This window comes from Gopherus flavomarginatus, chromosome 7, assembly GCF_025201925.1.
Source record: "Gopherus flavomarginatus isolate rGopFla2 chromosome 7, rGopFla2.mat.asm, whole genome shotgun sequence".
Lineage (NCBI taxonomy): Eukaryota > Metazoa > Chordata > Testudines > Testudinidae > Gopherus > Gopherus flavomarginatus.
Genome location: NC_066623.1, coordinates 84,112,765 through 84,134,304, shown reverse-complemented (window position 1 = coordinate 84,134,304; position 21,540 = coordinate 84,112,765). Strand labels below are relative to the sequence as shown.

The 21,540-nt window shown below is 43.7% G+C and overlaps 1 long non-coding RNA gene across 1 annotated transcript; it reads right to left on the bottom strand.

The window, feature by feature from the left end:
* Positions 1-2,602: 2,602 nt before the first annotated feature.
* On the bottom strand, positions 2,603-10,560 carry LOC127055343 (uncharacterized). Its single transcript, XR_007775456.1, has 4 exons — positions 10,251-10,560; positions 5,759-5,878; positions 5,383-5,445; positions 2,603-2,825 (listed from the first exon to the last, which is right to left on the bottom strand). It is a non-coding gene; the product is annotated as an uncharacterized LOC127055343 (long non-coding RNA).
* Positions 10,561-21,540: the final 10,980 nt, after the last annotated feature.

Here is a 21,540-nt window from a genome sequence, read left to right as displayed (position 1 = left end):
TGCCTCACTAGCTAGCACAGGTTCATTTACCTAGGTCCCCAAGACTGGGTGCAGGACAGCTGGAATGGCAGGTAAAGAATGGCTCCTTTGTGGAGGCTGTATTTCATCCTACGTAGCAGGTGACACCCTGGCTACTTGAAACAGCAGGGCCCTGAAGATCATGGGTCACTTGTAACATATGATGGCCAAGGGAAACCATTTACTTAGAAAAATTCAAACTCTTGGGAAGGACTGTTACAGAACAAAGCCTGTTTTCTACCACTCATGTTTCACTAATAAAATAATACCAGCAGGATTTTATGAGAGATAAGGCAAATCGCCACATTTATTGCAAATACAACAGAACAGTACCGACAGCTGTTAGAATCACTCACACACAAACATTCACACAAGTTCTGCAATGATTAGTTATAGTTACCAGCCTTCAATACATATTTATCCCAATACTCATCAGAACCCACCCACCCAGGGGAGTCTCTTTAGGTCTTCCATTTAGAGCCGGGGTTCTCAAACTGGGGGTCAGGACCCCTCAGGGGGTCACAAGGTTCTTACATGGGGAGTCATGAGCTGTCAGCCTCCACCCCCAAAACCCACTTCGCCTCCAGCATTTATAATAGTGTTAAATATATAAAAATGTTTTTAATTTATAAGGAGGGGCCACATTCAGAGGCTATGTGAAAGGGTCACCAGTACAAAAGTTTGAGAACCACTGTTTTAGAGTGCCATAAACCAGGCACTTTCAGGTGTGGGGCCTTAGCCTGCTCCCATTGGTTCAAGAGTCAGCAGGATTAGACCTTTTGCTAGCAGACTACAGTTTTCAAATGTGGTCTCTAAATGCTAGGTGCCCAACGTGAGGCAGCTGGGGCCTGATTTTTCAGAGATGCTGGAGTTGGTAGGGGCTGCAGATGCTTAGCACCTCTAAACATGAGATCTTTGGTGTCCCAAAAGATGGGCATCCAAAAATTAAGGAATCACAGATTAGAGGCTACTTCAGAAAATTTGGGCCTACTAGCCTTATCCTTGAGAGGTCACCAGTGCCCTCAGCTCCCATTGAAACCCAGAGGTGTTCAAGACCTTCATTAACTCTGGGAATTATTAGTCTATATTTATACTGTATTAGCACCTAAAGGTCTCAGCCAGGATCAGAATCTGATTGTACATTATTTTAGAGTAAAGACCTGGCACAATCTAATTACAGACCAGACAAAAGAAAATTGGTGTGACAGAAAATGGGAGAAAAGTAGGCAGGGAAAGTAGGTTAACAATATGATTTTAGATTATATAGACTCAAACTGTGTACAGTTTGATGAGTCTGAATCATTTAAATAAGGGTAAAATGACGTGAAATAAATACAAACTTTTAACAGTGAGGATGATTAACCACTGGAACAAACTACCAAGGCAAGTGGTGGACTCTCCATTTCTTAAAGTCTTCAACACAGGATGCCTTTCTGGAAAATATGCTTTAGTTAAACACAACCTGCTGGGCTCAATATAGAAGAAATTGGAAGAAATGCTATGATATACAGGAGATTTCAGGCTAGATGATCTAATGGTCCATTCTGGCTTTAAAATCTATGAAATCCCTTTCTGTTTCTCTGTGTTGGGTTTGTTTCTAGCCCTACTGATCACCAGGTGGCTGATTGCTTGGAGTCAGATGATGTGGCACTTGAAGAGAGATTTGAAGGAGGAGAGGACCATGACTTTACGGATCTGTTCAGAAAGGGTGCTCCATACTTAGAGAGAGGCATGAAAGAAATCACTCTACAGTTATTGGAGGAGCAGACAAAGGGACTTATTATCTCTGTGCTTTGTTTCTGAATTAACTCTGAGGAAATGATCCCTAAAATCTCCTAAACAATTAAGATTGTGGCAGACGATTATGCTAAATCCAGTGAGAACAGCAGACTCCTTTAGTTTTGGGGATGGAGCAGTAATTGACAGCCAAAAAGAGAAATCTTCTCATTAAATTCTATATCAACAGTGTCATCGGTCCTTTGCCATGGAATCAAATCTAAGGACAATACAACTCCTTACATTACTTCATCAGAGATGGACCATTGGGAAATGTGGCACCATCTAGTTTTTTCCACTATGTTTTTTGAAGAAAAAGTAAAGTCATGGCCTTGGTATTACTTTTTTAAATGATTAATCGGAAATGCAATGTTCCCCCCGTCCTCTTCTTTGTAATATCCCTCCAACCCCTATAAAAATACCAAATAATTCTATTCACACATCAATCATACAAAATCATCTAGTTCAAAGTGATCTCTTAACTGTAGAGGCTCTGGGCTGGACATCCTGCTGCCATTACACAGGCAAAATTTCCATTGACTTCACTGGGCTTCAGTTGATTTCAGAGAGAGGTTTAACTGCCTAGGAAGTGCAGGATCAGAGCTTGCAGCAGTGTTTCTTGAATTCCTTAAGATTACTTTTGTACAATATTTAAAAAAAAAACTGTTCAGGATTTCTCTAATAAGTAATGCATTGCAGTGTAAATGTCTGCCCTCTGCTTTTAATAGCATTAACTACAGCTCCTGAATTTTATTAATCCCAGTTTGGTTTTCTTTGCATACAAAAAAAGAGATGTTTGACAATAATCTTAAAACATAAATATAAATTTATTTCTTAAGTGGTTTTTAATTACCCTTTAAAATACACAGTGAAATGCTGATACACAGATATTGCTTTTACAATGTTTGTGTTATATGAAAGTGACATTCAGATTTTCTCTTAAACTGAAAAGCTTCCTGCATATGAAAGCGACCATAATGAAATTGTGAAGCTCATCTTATATTCTTTCCACAATATAGGAGGGATATCCCCTGTAAAATTAAAGTCAAGGATAAAACAAGACCATTAGGATATTAAATATGCCAAGATACATTCACTGTCTCTAAATCAACGTTGCTTACTTAGAGAACAGAAACCCTTTTTGCACAATGTCAAAGTGCAATTATTCTTTATACAATAACAATTTAGGATGCATTACTTAATTTGGATTGAATTACAAAGAAAATAATAGAAATGTTCATAACTTAAATTTTAATGCCAATTGAGTTAATTGGAGCCACTGCTGTTCCAAGAAACATTCAGTTCAATAAGCCACTAAGCACTATATAGTGTCAAACATAACCTATTTCCCAGTGTACTGCTGAAAGAAAAAAAATCAAATCTACATACGTGGAACACCTAGGAGGTGAGGTAAAATCTTGATATGAACCAAAGCTATGCATTAGTTGTGGGGCCCAATTCTGCATTCACTGTTCAACCCAGCCTCCTCTTTATGTCAATGAGAGTGCTGGCTGCACAAAATAGTGAGTGCTGGGTTCTAAGTAGGTTAAGCACTTTTATTATGAAAATCTATTTACAGACATTTCTGGAAAAAATGACATGCTTGTTCCCAGCCCAAAGATATGTGTGTGTGTATAGAGAGATCAATTCAAATTCTATTTTGCTCTTTTTAAAAATTGACTTAGTGACATGGTTTGAATGGTAGCTCTGGATGTAAAGTGCTTGTAGGGTTGGGCCCTGGGAATGTGGAAAAAAAAACGTGTTTTCACATTTTAACACTTCCTTACTTTTTTTTGTTTGTTTTGGCAATTCAAATAACAGATTTATTTTTAATATCAGATTTGCCAGTGACTTTGGCCTGATCCTGCACTCTTTATTCAAGCAAATGTCCAGCTGAGTTGTGCCTAAGTAATAAGCCTTTGGCTGGTCCAATAAAATTTGGTTTAGAAATAGCCAAGTTACAAGTGTGTGAATATAGGGAATAGAGAATTAGTACATGATTGTCCCACGTTTCCTGTTAAAATTCCATTGAAGTCAACTTAAAGAGAATGAAGGATCTGGCCCAAATGTTTAAAACACACCACATTGGAGAGCTTTAGATAGACACATAACAAGCATGACGTGTACTGCAAAGTGTAGTCCACTGTGAAAACAGTCTAATAAATGCATTAAGTTGCAAATTCAAACAGCAGCTAAACAAACAAATGTAAGGCCCAATTCTGGCCTCAGAGGTGCACCCAGTGAAAGCCAATGCACATACAACTCAGGACAGAATTTGGCCCTAAATTGGTTCATTTTAATCTTACAGCGTACGATTGAACAGACAAAAATAACTGAGGGGTCCAACATGATTCCTCCAATCTTCTTCCTCTCATTGAGTTCGCTGGAAGGGGGATTAGGCCCACACTTCACTTATTTCCATGGGGTTTTTCTTTTTCACTTCTCCTTTCCACATTTTCACTAAATGTTGTTGCCTGAATAATGTGTACTGAAAATAGCAATCACACCAGCATAGCTTCTGCTCCCTTGACTTCAGTGGGGGCAGAATTGGCCTTTCTGGATTCAACACTGAGGTAAGGGGACTATCACAAGTGTGTCAATACCCTTTCATAGCACAGGTGCTTCCTTCATGCCAAATACTACTAGATTAAAACTCTTTTTGGAAATCTCTTAAAATTTAAAATCTATGTTAATACAAATATTCCTATCCTCCTATTGCGGAGGGCAGGTTGTGCTAGACAATTATGGTTACTGGTGGAAAGAAACATTTTAATTAGTTTTAAAACTTTTAAAAGCTCTAAAAGTGATTTAAAGGACCCTCTCTGTAAACAGTGATAGTCACAGTTCTGGGATCCAATATCATGTTACCTGCCAAGACAAGTTAAGTTGCAGTATCTATATCACTAGAAGGCCCAGAATCCTAGCCTTCCAATAAGATTTAGCAAGTGGTTTTTTTCCCTTAGCAGTTTAATTAATCAAATCTGATGCTGATTCAGAACCGAATAATGCCAATCCTGGACTTTGCATCAGTATGATTCTAAATCCCACTGGTTCTTTTTCGGTGGGGAGAGGGAGGAAGGAGAAATGAATGTTTATGTCAGGTTCTTTTGGAAAAAATGTCTGCTATCTCAAAGTTGCTCAGAGGTGTAGATCATTAGAAGTGGTCTTGGCTAAGGTAGATCAGAGGGCAGAATGCAGGTGAGATGATCAAAGATGTTAAATAAATGCAATGTGTTCTATGGTTCTCCAATGCTTGCAAAAATAAAGAAAATGGAGTGTTTACAGCTTTTCTACATAAAGGTGTCAAGATGTTTATCTAGCCTTAGGTGTTCACTATATGATGGATTTAAGTGTTTAACTTCTTTCAGGACTGATGGTAGTTAGGAGTGCAAATCTCCATCTATTAGGAGATCAGAAGACCCCATAGTTGCTCAATAGCTATCTTGTAGTGTAAAGATACTATTCAATGGCGGGAAATGCAGTACACTTTTTACATTATATATATTAGTGATGACCATGCACACATCATTTCTGGCTTAGTATAATTTAAGAACTGCATGATGATTTCCAGTATATTATACTGTCTACCATCATAGGTGCTCTATAGCTACCAGTCTTTCTCCTGAATCTTCCAAGGCAGAGGACAGCTTCCTGTAAGAAATACCAAGCAACATTGTAAACAATGAATGTTTCCCTACAATCCTGTGCATATGCTTATGTATCAATCAGTACACATCACAGCAGAAAATGTATTCATGTGCTCTGCATATGTCTGTGATCATGTATAGATATAAACAAAAAGACACAGCTAGAGAGATAAACACATATCTCATGGTCCTTTTCACTGCTGTTTGGAATATATGACAGCGTTTCTATTTATGTATTCATTAGCATTCTATGTAATACTGAAGAAAATAATGCTCTTTATACACAGAAATGCATATATTAAAATATGCATACATACCAAGGTTGAAAAGTAGTATCACCACCAGTAATAAAACCAAAATGGTTCTCACACAACAGCCAGGGTAGTTCATTAGACAGACAAATTGTCATGGACTCTGGGTAAGTTTCCCAATTGCACCTGTAATTTTCATACAACATATATAATGTTACCTTAAGCATGAAGAGCAACAAAATTCAAAAAACTCCCCTTACTATTCTTTATTCAACACGTCCAGCAAGTGCAAAAGATTGGCTGGTTTAAAAATTGAATATTTACATTTCAAGCACTCTTACTTGAGAACCCTTTACAACAATAGCATGCAAAGACCGCTAAAGACATTTTCCCCCCATCTGCTTTCTAAATATACATGGCAACTTACTAAATAGCACCCTTTGTGCTGTAGAGATTGCTATCAAAAGCAAACCTGCAAAATAAAAAATCTGAAGATAAAAAATGACTCAAAAATTAAAATAATCAAATATTTAAAATCAGTGACTGCATTATAATTCAGAATGAACAAAACATTATAATCTTATTTTAAAATGCCATTTCCAGGGAGGCCATTGTTTACCCCTTAGTGGTGGGCCATAGATAGCCAATTAATACAACTTAATTCTGTAGTTGTTTCTGTTTAAAGAGTATTTGGAATGATTTTTTTCTGTTGTTTATGATCAAACAAACGAGCCCAGCTAATCTTATATTTTATCTCCCTAACATATGGAAAAGCTATTTATCCTAGCCAATCACAATAAAGTGAAGAAAACCCCATTTTATGGAAAGGTATATATCACAAGTTTGTTCATCATTAAAGATATGATTACCAGTGAAAACCCTCCGAAAGTGGCACATTTATGATTCCAGGAACAGATGGGGACATACATTTTCCTTGCAAATACTTTTGAAATTGCTCTACTGGTAGCAGTATAAAAATGATATACAGATGCCAGTGCCAACGAAGCCAGGACAAGAGGTCCAGATTTACACAGTAAAAGCTTCACATGCGCTCTGTCAGTTTTGATTGATCTGCACTATACCTCAGAAACTTGTTGACTGGTAAAGGAAACAGTGCAAATAATTCACTGCAACAAGCCAGATAATTCACAGAGCCAATTGGTCTGCTTCACTTTTCCTCACCAAGATGCATCATTTTCCAGCATGAGCAGTATTCAGTGTCAGGGAGGGGGAGGGAAAAGGAAAGAAAGAAAAAAAGAAAGATAGGAGTAGCTCACACAAAAGAAAAGGCAAGACAAGAGAAGTTGTTTTGGGTAATGGGCCCAGCCATCTACCTTTTCCACTTTGAGCCCTAGCAGAGCCATTCAGCCCCAATTGTCATTATCATATTGATTAAGTTCATCAGAGTGCAATTTTAGGTTTAACGCCAATGGATTGGGAAAGAGGGCAGAGAATTATCTAAGAAAAGCACAACATTCTCACCGCAGGGACGTTTCCCTGTTCCAGTTCATTGATGGAGTTGATTAAGTTTAAATGAAGCAGACACTGGATAAAAGTAAGGGTATTGACCACTGGGCAGGGCGGGCTGTGCTTGAAAAGGCCTGATACATGCAGAAAAGCAAGATTTGCTAAATGCTCTAATCTTCAATCAAATCTAACATCAATACAGACAAAGTTTGGTAATGAGAGATTCAATGAAGCATGCCGGAGAAAGAATTAATCCTCTTGGTCTAAACTGGGTTCAACTTTGAAGCCTGCTCCGAAGGAAAGACAGTTATCTAAATGCTAAATAAGAAACTTATTGTACTTTTCATGGCATGCTAATCTTTTGTCTATTTCATCTCTATTATTTGTACGCTCATAGATTGCAGTTGTCATGGTGATTATATCAAACCACTTGGAGCGGATGGCTGCGAGGACTCAGGGCCTCTATATAACCTTCAACCACACACACAAAAACAAAAAAACAAGGCATAGCAATTAAGCCCCTTCTGTCCGGCCAGCCAGACCCCCAATATTGCCCTGCGGGTACACGTCAGGAAATTCTTTACGCTACCAGCCGGGTAGCTAGCAGTCAGCCGGGCCCTGGCCACTAGCTTTCTTCAGTGCAGCGATTTAATCTGCTGTGGCAGTCATACCCTTTTAAGCACCCCTGCTACCCCACTCCTTGGGAAGGGAGACCATCCAAACCAGCGAGATCGCTCCCCTCCACGCTCAGCCCAGCCTACGCTAGGTGCTTTCTGTAGGCTTGTCTTGATAAGCTTTTGATGTCACAAATCAAACACTCGCCAGGAGGTAGATAATGGGGAGTGTGATCTCCTCGATTTGTACATAGCTAGCGCTTTGCACCGGCTCTGCCTTGAACTTTTGGGAGGGAGAGTAAAACAAAGGAGCGGAATTTGACAATTGCCACTGAAAGTGGGGAAAGCGCCGGCGGGGGCTGCAGGGCCGGTCCGTCGCATGGAGCACCACCTGGAGGGACGCAGGCCGGGCAGCCATGGACAAGAGGAATTAGGATTCATATATGCAAATACCTAGGGGCCGGCAGACACTTTAATTGAGAAAGATTGGAAGGCAGGGGGAGGAGGAAGCGGTGCGGGCAGGAAAGGGAGCTCGGTGAACGGCACTTGGTTCTCATCTGCAGACAGGCAGCTCGGGACAGCCGCAGGAAGCGCCGCGTAGTTTGTTGGCAAACAGCGAGCTCGCCTCTTCCCTCCGATCGCCGGGCGGGGCCGCGGCCGTGACAGACAAGCAAGCGACACCTTGCTGCTGCTATTGCAACTCCTGCGTCTTGCGGGCCTCATACAGACCCCCCTCGGGGAGGGGACCTGACCCGCAGGCCCACAGCTGCCACTGGCCACATAGGTGAAACACTGGAGAGCTAAAATAGACCAGGGAGGACAGATCTGCTACATAAGATTGGCTAGGTGGGCAGGCCAGACAGGAGCCAGGCAACCCTAATCAGTCAGTCTGCACAGACAGACCGCCGAGATGGATACACAGACAGGCAGATGTCTGGAGAGAAAGACCAGCCCTTGTCCAGGGCCACCTGCTCCCTATCTGCCCAGAAAACTCCAAGTCCAATGTCTCCCTAGGAATTTGAGGGAGTAATCAGGATTTCACTGCCAATGTAGGGGCGGGAGTAGAGCGACCAGCAGAGGGGCACGAGGAGTCCAGGCAAAGAGTCCAGGCGGGGGTAGAGCGACCAGCAGAAAGGCACGAGTCGTCCAGGAACTTCCCTTTGGTTTGTTTCACTATTATATAACCATTTGAGCGCACAAAAGGTAGTACCCCAGCTTTTATGTGTTTTACAAAAGTTACCAAATTAAGGTCGGATTAGGGCTCCCTCCAGGATTGGAGGAAGCTTTGAGGCTGGGAGCGGCAGATATAGCCAGGGTGTGTTTATGAAAAGCTTAAAAAGTAATAAAAGGGGGGAGAGATTCGGAGAGAAAGTAACATGTATAACTCTTATTAAAAGGAGCAGCGAGCAGGGCTGTGAACTTGAATAACTGTTTGAACTTTAATTTGTTCATTAACAGGATTTACCCCTGACTGTGAATGTTATTACTTCTCTAAAGGCGAGGTGCAAATGCAAAGCCATAATGAAAGAGCCTGGCAAAAAGTTAAATGCCTAGTAATTACACTTGTCTCATTGAAAACTTAAAATCATACAAAAGTGATGAAAAATGGGAGCTGGCCTGATATTCTCCCACTGTCCCAACCTTTAAACAATAGAAACGGAAAGCTTAAGGCTTCCATTGAACTTCATCTCAATTCGAGAGCAACACACTAAGCTTGTGCGAATATAACAAGAGACCCACTGATCCTGCTGAACTCTAGGTATATTTAAAACGGTTATGTTTAAACAAGTAAAAAAAAAAAACCTTGGTCTTGGATTTTTGTTTTATTTTCCTTTTCCTCAGTGGGGGAAGTCTGTTTTATTCCTCTGTTTTAAGTCTTGAGTGAAACATGGTGTCAGAAGTCTGATCTAATCTGCATGTTTGTATCCTAAACAGGGCACATGAGCTCCTCTCTCCCCCACCACATCGACAGTAGATAAAACTCTGGAGATCTGGAATAAAACAAACTACTGCTCCTCTCAGAAGGTATGTGACTTTGTACTGATGCTTTTGCCTGTTAGCTCCGCATTGACTGTCTTTTCATCTGTCAGTTCTTTCTTTCCTGTTTTTGTCAACTGTTTTTTTATATATTCACTTGTCATCTGCATCCTTCCTCAACAGGAACATGCAGCCAGGTCGCAATTAACTATACAGATACACGAGCTGTTAGCAAGATTTCACCCTCCCATCCGAATCAGAAAGCAGCAAAGTTGGCGGGGATGATTGCCATGTCACTTATTCTTTACACTTAAAATGTCTTAAAACTCGCCGGCAGAGCGCTGTGTTTGTTATTCAGACACTTTCTTTTGTTAGTGTCCCTTTCGCTACCGAAAATCTTTGAAGTACTGACTTAAACTGCTGCTTTTTGGGTTTTAAACTCCAATGTATACAAGAGAGAGGGAGAGTCCCCAAAGAGATTGTCTACCAGCTACTCTTACCCATTCGCTTCTTCACAATTTTCTCCTCATCACAATCACTATTTGGAGAAGAAATAGTGGAGTCAGGTGGGTTTGATGCTCAGTTCTCCTGATATTCTCCCCCTGGAGATTCTCGCTTGTCTTTACACGCGTTGGAGGGGGATCAGCCGACGTGCTTCTGTTGTGCCTGGGAAACATTCACACAAAGTGTCAGAGGGGAACCCGCGCTTGCCTGATCTTAGCCCTCTCCTGCCATCACCCCCCGCGGGACTGGGCGGGGGGGCTCTGCAAAGGGAAACCCGACTCAATGGCCCGTAACGTCTCCCTGCCCCTGCCCCCGCCGAGCGGGCGAGTTAACACAGCTGTGGGGCCCGGGTCCCATAGCTACGGGGTGGGAGGAGACACCCCCGCCCCCCCAGCGGGGCAGTTGCAATGGCTGGGCCTGGCCTGCAGCTCGCAGCAGAGGCCTGGGAGGGATGCCCGGGAGTAGAGACGGAGCCTCAGCGGCAGGGCTGCGTCCTGCAGCAGCTCAGCTCCTCCCCGAAGCTGGCGAGCCGCCCTGTCGGACGGAGCTCGAGCCCGCAGGCTCCAGGAGAAAGGGAAGGGCCCCGCCCCGCCCTGACGGAGGCCGCTCCCGGCCCGCTGAGGGAGCGAGGGAGGAGCAGGCCGAGCTCTTGCACGCACGCCGCGCTGGCGGGGGGGATTTGTTTACGCGGGAGCGGGGCGGGGAGAGAGGCCTGAATAATTGATGTGGCGGGGCCCGCGCGCCTCTCGAGCTCTTGTCAGGGGGCGGGGACTCGTGTTCCCACAACACGCTGCACGGCCAAAAGGACATGGTAATGGCGGGGCGGCCAATTACAGCAATTAGCTCCCACCAGCCTCTCGCCCCGCATCTCCGTTCAGCTGGAAACGCTCAGAAAGCGGCTCCTCCCAGGGGCTCCCCTGCCAGCCCCACGCTCCACCTGCTCCCTCAGGCGTGGGTGGGTGTCTGCTGTTCGCCTCCCCCTTCCCTGGGCATGGGCGCCAGCGGGCCAGGCAGAGCGAAGCCACCTCCGCGTGCAATGGGGAGACTACGGGCCCCAGCCTTTCAGGAGCCGCGCTGAACTTAACAGGAGGGCCACTAGGCCACGCGATGGACCATTGCATGGTGGGACCTGTGGTCTCCCATCAACTCCATGTCAAAAACTAGGGTGCTGTGGGGGGGCTCGTGCCATGTGGGCTATTCTTTACACCTCGACCACCCCTTCCCTAGGTTGTAACCAGGTACCAGAGGACTCTGCTATGCAGCAGGCTTTTTCTCTTCACCCTCTTAGAGCTTTTTTTCGAAGTTGAATAATAAGCATCTAGATATTTTCAAGATGAGCTGCAAACACACCCAGAGTTTACCAAATTAAAGATGCTTTTGTGAGCGCATGGAAACTATTATTTCCAAAGAAATGCCATATGGGAAGTGATGTGTGACAACAGGAGAAACAGAGTCCTGTGCAGAGGGCCCCTAGGAAGCCAATGCACCTCTGTCAACAAGGCTCAGGTGGCTTTGAGTGATGCACTGGCCTAGTGGTGGTGGTCTGCACAGGTTAACTTCCTAAGGATGTCCTACCAGCCAGCTCAGGCCTTTTTCCTGAGAGGACATATAGTGTCCTGCAGGTTCTGCAGAGCCATTTTTGGGGGAAGGAACAATTCTGGGTCTTCTGACAATCTGGCATCTCCACTGTTTGCATTTATTTAGAATCATCTACCACTGGGGGGCTACTTATATGTTTGTACTACCCAGTATGTCCTTCATGAGAGTGAAGATGAAGCACACTGGTGGTACAGGAGCAAGCAACTGTTTCAAAATAGCTTTAAGGGCCACAAGCAAAGCAAAATATGTGTCAGGTAGAGAGCAGTAAATATTCCTTTTCCTGTACAGGAACAGCTGTGCCCAACCTTTATACCCATATAACTGTCTACAGTAGGGTGATGGTACTGCATTAACTATACTGGTATAGCTTAAGTGGTACTACCTTGTGTAGAGAGGCCTTATTTTTGTATTTACAAAAAAGCAGCTCTAGGGCACCATTACAGTCATTAGAAGAACACTTTTTTGGGGTTCACTATCCAGAAAAAAATCCTACCATCCACAAACAAATTCCTTTCCTTCAGCCCCTCTCTAATCCCCAGTCTGCCTGATCAACAATCCCGCCCCAGGGAAAGCCTGGGTATATCGATAGGCTTTGCCAGGTGAGCTGAATGGCAACAAATGCAGACTCTACTAGACCCTAGGGGAAAGGTGGGTACCATAGCTGAAGGCTCATCTATTGAAGCCACTAACAATCTCTGATTTAAATCAGGAGCTGTAAACTCCAGTGCTTTAGCTGATCATAACTGTTGCATTATCATATGAAAATAGAGGTAGTTTCTAAAATATCCAGAACACAAGACACTATGGGTGCTGGAAGTCAAAAAACACCTTACACTACACCAGGAAACTAAATGGAAGCCAGTGCAGATCACAGAGAATGGGTATAATTGGCTTTATGTGAGAAGTACCATGAAACTTATAGATGGCTACATTCTGCACCAGCTGAAATTTCTGAATGACCTCAGCTACTGTCTCACATATCAGTAACCCAGTCGTTAGGTGACCGTGATCGGTAACTAACAAGGTCCACATCCAAAAGAGAAAGTCCCATCATTTTTTCCAAGCAGAGATGAAAAATGTGGCCAGTCACACCAGTGCAACTATCTGGATAGCTAGAAACTGCTGGAGTCCAAGTTACATACTTGGCTGACAAATGGCAGGCAAGTGCCCACAAATGAGGGGTCAGACATAGGCCCCAATCTTGCAGTGGACTGTGCATGTGCTGCTCCTTGTGCCTGCATGGAGCCCCATTAATGTCATTGACTGCCTGCATAGAGCCTATTGTAAGTTCAAGGGGACAAACCATTCCTTCTGTTTTTTTTCACAGCCTATGAGCATTACTTAAATCTGATAAGGATTTAACTTTAGCCAGATAACCCTCATCCAAAGGATTGCCAAACACTGCACTGGCTGGATTGTTCAACTCCAGCACACAGGCTTATTAACTGGAGGCACAGAGCTGGGTGTAACCTACTTATTGGAAGTACATCAGCATAAAAAACCTTACTAACTGAGATCAGACATCCTGATATTATCGGGACCATCCCAACATAAGGGCAACTATACCACTCCCTCCAAAAGGGTCCCTGTTTTTCAGACTTACTATCTGGTCACTTTAGGCAGACTAGAATGAACACAGTGGTTGCTTCTGGCCTTAGAATCTATGGACCAACTATCTCCCCCAGTAGTCTCATATATACATTGAACAGAAGTGACAAAATAGAAACTCATGAGAGAATATCTGGGGCAGAGGAGTACCTGAGGTCACTCAGAATAAAACAGTCAAAAGCAAACTTCACTTGCCCCCATTTGAGGTATCAGCAACAGCTCATGGGAAAAATGTTTGCAGCTGATGGGTTCAACTGGGAGCATTTGCCACTGAAAGAGGAAGAGTTCTGGCAGCCAAGTAAGGTGCTTGACAATGGAGTATGGGATTTGGTAGGATTCTGCACACTGAAAAGTGATTGGGCTCTGGGAGTCTTATGGGAGGGTATATGTGAGGGGCTTCTCACTGAGATGAAGGCTTCTCAGAGATTGCAGGAGAGGTGTCATTGAGAATGCACTCTCCAGTTTCTTCTCCTTTTATCTCTGCCAAACACCACATTTGATGGCAATGGGAGTTTTGCTTTAGTAATATTGCAGGATCAAGCCCTACATAGTCATAACCAATATATTTTAATCCTGAGATATGCTATATCATCTGTAAAATTTTAATAAATATGTACTTTATAGGATACATCAGATAAATCATATGCTGCATGGTAGGACTACATCAGTTCATAAACCAGTCTTTGCCACAGCATCTCAATAAAGCATTTAAAGGTAGGATGTCAATCCATGGAGTTCTAATCTTAATCTAAATACAACTGGTAAACTACATTTTAAATGTTTATTTCACAAATATCCACATTTTTAAATATTGGTAACTTAGCAATAATAATTACATTTTTATACTAGAAATGGCCTACAACATAGTGACAAATATTGGCCCCCACAGTTGTAATTGGAGTGAAATCTCCCCCAACCTTTTTTTAGTGAAAGTGCAAATAAGTGCACAAAACTGAACAAAATAGTATTTACTTCTTCTGCAAATAAAAAGTAAATGATTTTATAAAAACTGTAAAAATGCCTACAGCCAGATTTGTAAGTTGTTTCTGTTATTGCGGATATTATTTTTTGTATATAGCTACATAAAACTGATTGGTGCTTTACAGGCAAATAAAAACTGAAGTCCCTGCCCTGAAGATCTTACAATCTAGGTAAGGATCATCTCTGTTCAGCCTGACTTGTGTAATTGGAGAGGTATTTATGTACCTGGGCAATTGTTGTCACTTATTTACCTGACAGATGGTAAAAGCTCTTTTGAACCAGGTGTTAACACAAATAATGAAGTTAGTGCAAATTTTGTCTGAGTAAGAAATTCAAGAGTGGACCATAATATGGATTGCTTCTGTGTGCCATGTCAGAGATCCTATCTGTGCTTCCATTTATGTGCTGAGGATTGAAGGGAGATTCTGAGCACACTGTGAACTACATCCTGCAGTTCTCACTCAGGCAAAATTCTCAGGATGGGAGGCAAACTCCCATTGGTGCAAAGACGGCAGGATCAGGTCCTTTGATCTTTGAAAGAGCTTTACTTAGAAGCAATTCTGAGGGAAGACGGAGGAGAGGAGAGTCTTTCGACGAGCCCTTTTTCTTATTTTTGTATTTTTTTTAAATCAAACTATTTCATTAGGCCAGAGCAAACCGGGGAGAGAAATTCCCCTGCATCCTCACTGTGTATGAAACAGTCTCGTTCTAATATGTGGTCGAGCACGGAACATCAAATGTAACGTAATAAAGAAATGATGTATAAAATACAAATGGACAGATTTCAGCCTCTCTCACTGACAAGCGTCCCCACTTCACTCAATTGCCAGAACCGCTCAATTTCGCTCTTGATCAGCCCTGACCTTCTATAGTCTACCTCACCTACAGATGTAGGGGTACTTGAGGGGATTGAAAAGAGTAGGTGAATTCCGGTACCATAAATACTACAACATACAGATAGTGATTTACGAAGATAATTAAGAGCTCTTGAATTTCTGGGCTACTATGGGTTTACCTCAGGATTATTCACGGATTTTAGTGACTCTTTTGTATATTACGAGTTAGTTTATAGGATGATTTCTGCAACCTATAATCTATTAAAGGGCAAAAACTACAGAGAATAAAGGATACAGATACATGTAATCATACAAATAGTATCTGTAAGCATTTCCTGTAGGTATTTGATAGTGAATTTCAATACTTTAGTCCCTTCTTTTTTCCTTCTTCCTTTCCCTGCATTTGTGGTAACTTGAATCTTGGTCTTAGGTCATAAACTGATTAGTATAGCTTTTATTAATTTACAGCGGGGAGCGAGAGAAAAGACTGGAAGGGAAGAAATAAAACCAGTTTTTATCGAATAGTTTACGGTAGCCCAATGATAAGATCCACACACCCACTCTTATGATCAGACAATAAAGCTGTAATTCATAATGGGAGGGAAAAATCATGATCGTTCTCAAAAGTCTATGGCAAATATGAGTCCCTTTTAACTCTCGCTAACCTGGATGGTAGTAAAGGATATTCGGTACTTACTCTCTTGTAAGTCCAACTGGCCTTCTCCAAATGATTCAAAGCCTTTTAATTGTGAGGTTTCTGAGTCAAACCTTCTTACTCTTTGGCTGGTGTAAGCAGATCACGAGCCTAATCGTGGTAGAAGTATGCAAATAGAGCGGCCTCTAGTGTTCATTCTCAGATTTACATTTCTGACATGGAAACAGCTAGTAACAACAAAACAACACTTGGGGCTAAAGCAGCTACTGGGCAAAAGACGAACAAGAAGTGACAGAGGAACCATTCTACCAAAATGAACCGTGATATCCTTTTGATGGCTATAATTTATTCCGCATAGTCCTGGACTGAAACGATCAATTAGCAGCCTGAAATGCACTGTGAAGTAAATTGTCACACTCCCTATTACAGGGTGGTTATCATATATTTATAAGGTGGGTTTTCTGCAATCAGAGCCAACAAGGTGTTGAGTGATCAGTCATAAACGTAATTCTTCAAAAAAAGAAAAGCCCAAGTATTGTGTACTGAAAAGAGAAATCTTTGTGACAGATATTACACCTTTCCTCCAAGAGTGTTAGATTTTATCTGCGGAATGCAACAATGCACTAAAAATGGGAACCGTGCTATTGCTAAATTGGGAGATTTCTATACATGTATTTAAAGGGCAGCCTACTCTGGCCGATAGTAGGGAAGATCCGCTGTCTTCTCTAGGTTCATAAGAAGGAAGACTGAAATGGAGAGTTTAATCTGTTGACGTGCCTCTAGCTCGCCCAAACCGGGTGTGACAGCTCTCTCTCTCCCATGACATGTTCTGTGCTCGCCTTCTCCACTGGTTCCCTTTTCCAAGCAACTACTTAGTAATTTGTGCTTTTAATGAATTAGGCCACAGATTTCGCTCCTATTGTTTGTTTCCCTGTAGCACGATAGTTTCATTTGAAAATAAATTAGCTTTTAATTGGAGTTGACATCTCACATTGTGAGAGCCAGGGGCAGGAGTGAATGAGCTATCACTGCCTTTTAGGGGCATTTTTCTTATTTGAAATAAGCCTCATAGAAACCAAAGAGACCCCTCTGATCCAGACGCTGGGTGTCCTCCCAGAAGATGGAACGCAGGCCTCTGTGCAGGGGGTTCTCTGGGCCGGGCGTCACCGGTGTGACGGGTTCAGTATTGCAGGAGTCAGTCTTTCAAATTTGGGATATAACCCGGCTACAGCGCCACCTTCTCTCCTGAGAGCTACAGGCCCGGTTTCTTCCCCCCCTCCACTTCCCCATAATGCACCTTCCCTGGTGCTGCTGACCGCCTAGCGGCGCAGGAGGGCCTGAGAAAGGAGGTCAGATTGCGCCTGGAGGGATGAGGGGCAGCTGCTGGGTGACCAGCTCTCTGTCACACCTAGAGCTTTTTGTCTGGAGACGTTTTTAAGCGAGTGGTCAGTGGGAAATAACGGCCTAGCCAGAGGAGCCGCGAGCAGCCTCTCCCAGTGCTCTCCGACTGGGGAGCTGCACCGTATTAGCATATGTATACTTTTAAATAGCACTTCAGCCAGGGAAATTGGCTGCAGCCTACACCAGCGCCGGCTCCCAGGCCGAGGAGGCAGGTTGCTGGGACCACTGGAGGGCAGAAGCAGCGTATACAGGAGGGGCTGGGTGGCAAAGGAGGAGGCCGCCCTCAGGAACGACATGCACCTGGGACAGCAGCTTCCCATGTTCAGTAGGACCCCAGCCCCACTCCCTTGCCGTGCAGAGCTGTGAACAGGGCACATCTCGCAGGTCTCCCAAGTCTAAGTCAGGCGAAGGAGGTGCAGACACGGAGGCAGAGGCCTTCTCAGCCCAGTGTGGCTCACCGGAGGTGGAATTTAGCTTCTTAATGGACTTCAGATTACCAGCATCGCTAAACTCTCCCCTAATAGACTCGTAAAGATCCTCACGCTACCTTTTCCCCTTGCATCTGGAATTCGTAATCAAGAGCCCAATTTTGTCATTTGGAAATACTAATTATCTAATCACGCCACGCGACAGAACGCACTTGTCTGCCCAATTAGCTAGGACAATTATTAAAATTCGGAGGCCTAATGATGTCTCAATTTAATGCTGGCAAACTCGCGTATGGAGCAGTAATTAAAAGCCGCTCTTTGCCTCTGCCTTTAGGGCAGTGGCTGATTAGGACCTGTCAGAGGCTGTACTGAACCAAACCAGTCAAGCGTATTGTGCAACATGACCCTGCATTGTTAAGTGTGTCAACATATTAACCTGAATTCCCTTCAGCCCCCATAATCACGTTTGGTAAGAGGAAGAAAGGAGGCTACAATATGAAGCATTTTATTAAAAACACATACATGCTTTTTAATTAATGCTACAAGAGATCTGACGCGTTTTGAGCTACCAAGTGCTGCAAGTCATAAGACCAGTTCTTCCTAATTACCAGTAAAGGAGGGTTTATTCTTTCCCCTTCCAAACGCCTCCCTTCTGCTCTCGTTTAAAGAAAATGATCGGTCTGATGGAGAGTGTATTTTTTAAAATCCAGCTAGTTGGCTCGCAGTGATAAGTTGATTGCCAGTTTTTCTGTTTGATGAGGGGAACGCAAGCGACTCTGGGCTTCTGCGCGAATCAAACGGAGGGCTGGAGGCACAAAGAAAGAGCGGCTGGAAATTAAAAATCCTAATATTGGGTTAATTGCTCGCTATTGATTTTCGTTCCGCTTCCCACTTCGGTGCCTGATCGGAATTCCGCCGGAACCCCGAGACCGCCAAGACCCGGGCTGAGCCCAGAGGCAGGCCCGGGACTCACTCCGCTGGCGTGGCTGGGGTTACACTGAGGCCGCGCTCCGGCAGGGAATCCGCATTGACAGGTGGGGAGCGCGGCTGCGCTCCACAGAGCCAGTGGCTGGGGAAGGCCCTGCAGTAACGACGCATCCTCTGATCCAGGAAGTTGTCCAGGCTGTGTCTGTGCGCACAGGACCCTGAACGTCCAAGGCCGTCCTGCTGAGGGAGCGGCGTTTGCCCTACATCTGGGAACAGGCCTTCCTCTGAGCCTCTCTGGACGGCAAGCCGAAGTGCAGAGCTGTGTTTCGACTTGTTCTAGTGGCTGTCAGCATGTTTGCCTCTTGTCAGCAGCAATTGACTGGTCAGGTTCACCCTTGCACAGCAATTGTCACAGCTCATTGACAGACCAGTGACCCAGCCGCACCCGATAATGGAAAACTATTGATTTTTTGTAGGCTCCACGAATCTAAAACAAACAAGCCCTGTAAAGTCATCAATTGCCTTGGACCCTGGTAAAAAGACAAAGTTCCAAAGATCTGCTGCACATCATGACAATTCACGCGTAAAAAATCAGTGAATACAACAATGAAGTGGACCTTTATCAGCTTGTTTCCCAAATAAACAATGATCAATCAATCCCTCTTTAAACCCTAAGGCTGCATTACTACATGCGCCTGTAGGCCAGCTGCGGTGGGGATTCCAGCTACCTTTTAACTGAAGAGATCTGTGTCTGTCTCTTCGGCTGTTAACACTTGCAAAGGAAGAACAAGCATAAGGAGAATGATAATAAAAACTGCACCAACCCAGTCTAGACCAGAGACCAAGCAATGCTAGGGGAATGAACAAAGACAGCACAGTATCACCTCTGTAGCCAATACTATCAACTTATAGCTGTAATCAAGCAGAAAGCTAGAATAACCAGACCCAGCTGTGCAGACCGCATCTCCTAGCTACGGAGTCTGGTAAGGCAACGTGAAACTTTTACTTATTAGGGAATTGGTTCAAATGTGACCCACCTCAGGTAAGGCTTGGTTTTCAGAAGAGATGAGCACCCACAGGTCCACCTGAAGTCAACGGGATATGTCTACACAGGGATAAAAGACCCTAGCACAGCCACTGGCTAGAGTTTGCCTTGAGAGGGTCTTCTGACAATTAGGCCCTTGCTGTCCAGCTGCTCTTTAATGAATTCTTGTTCTTACTCCCTACTGGACAAATACAGACTATACAAAACCTAGGAGCAGACCTGACAGAAGTGAACAGTCAGGAACAAATTGCGGGGGCCTGGCAAAATTGTGCTAGCACATAGAACATTGTGTGATTACGTTATATCTTGCAGAGGTGGGGAAGTGGAAGACATAGATCTATGAAAAGTCTAGGGGGAAGGCAACTGCACCCCTATCGCATAACAAAAGGCATCCCTGCTTGTAGCCAGTCTCAGCAGAGAAGTCAAGGATTGACTGAGCATGGCAAATGAGCTATTCTCAAACTTGTTCAGGGGCCCATCCCTCTTCCAGGTGACAGGAGAGACACCAGTAGGGAAGCTCATACTGCTGTGGGACTGTAGCTTTGCTTTGACTGCTAGGTTCCATCCTGTAAGGCACTAACTAAATGACAGTTAAGGGTACTCAGCAGCTCGCAGAATTAAGCCATTAGGATCTGATCCTGCAAAACCATACTCATGTGAGTGCTCCTCCCTCAGAGGCAGGGAATATGTTTCACTCCTGCAAGCACTGAAGAACAGATGTAACTTTACTCAAGTGAGTAGCCCTATTGAGTAAATTAAGTGCTTGCTGAAGGGAATAGTGTCATATATAGCTATTAATAACCAAGGATTTCATTCAACAGTATTTTAGAGATAATCAATTTGGGGTTCTTTTTAGTTTCTTCCGTGATTTTATGAAATCATTCATCAGTATTGTCCACCTAGCATCTTTCCTAAGAAATCATTACTTTGGGGAAAATCTGATAGTTTAACAATTATCTGGTTTAAGATTACCTTATTTTAAAATCACAGAAATCATTGTCTATTCCTTTATAAATGTTGAGTAAATCATTCCTTTTATGAAGGAATATAGAGTAATGAATCACCTTTAGTTTCTTGTAGGCAATTGGCTGAACACAGATCTTGTATACACTTGCATAAATCAGGAGTAAGTTAGTGGAGTTACGACAGTGTAATGCATAGGGGAGATGAGAATCTGGCAGGTTCTGGCTGGAGGCTACTAAGGCCTTGTCTACACTACAGAGTTGCAGCGCTGGTGAGGGGGTTACAGCGCTGCAACTTAGGATGTGTACACACTTGCACAGCACGGCCAGCACTGCAACTCCCTGTTTGCAGCGCTGGCTGTACACCCGGTTGAGCCTCGGGTGTAGAGGATCCAGCGCTGGTGATCCAGCGCTGGTCAGCAAGTGTAGACGCCCACCAGCATTTTTGTTGACCTCCGTGGCATAAGCAGGTATCCCAGCATACCTTAGAAGCCTCTCTGGTAATCATGCAAACTCCACTGCCCTGGGCTCACCTGACCCCTCCTTTAAATGCCCCGGGAATTTTAAAAATCCCCTTCCTGTTTGCTCAGCCAGGTGTGGAGTTCAATTAATCAATCAAATCACTCAGCGACCATGCCTCCACGCACCAAATGAGCCCCAGCATGGACCAATGCAGAGCTGCAGGACCTCATAAGTGTTTGGGGAGAGGAGGCTGTGCAAGCACAGCTGCGCTCCAGAAGGAGAAATTATGATACCTATGGGCAGATATCGCAGTCCTTGCTGAGAAGGGGCCATGAACGGGACGCGTTGCAGTGCAGGGTCAAAATTAAAGAGCTGAGGAGTG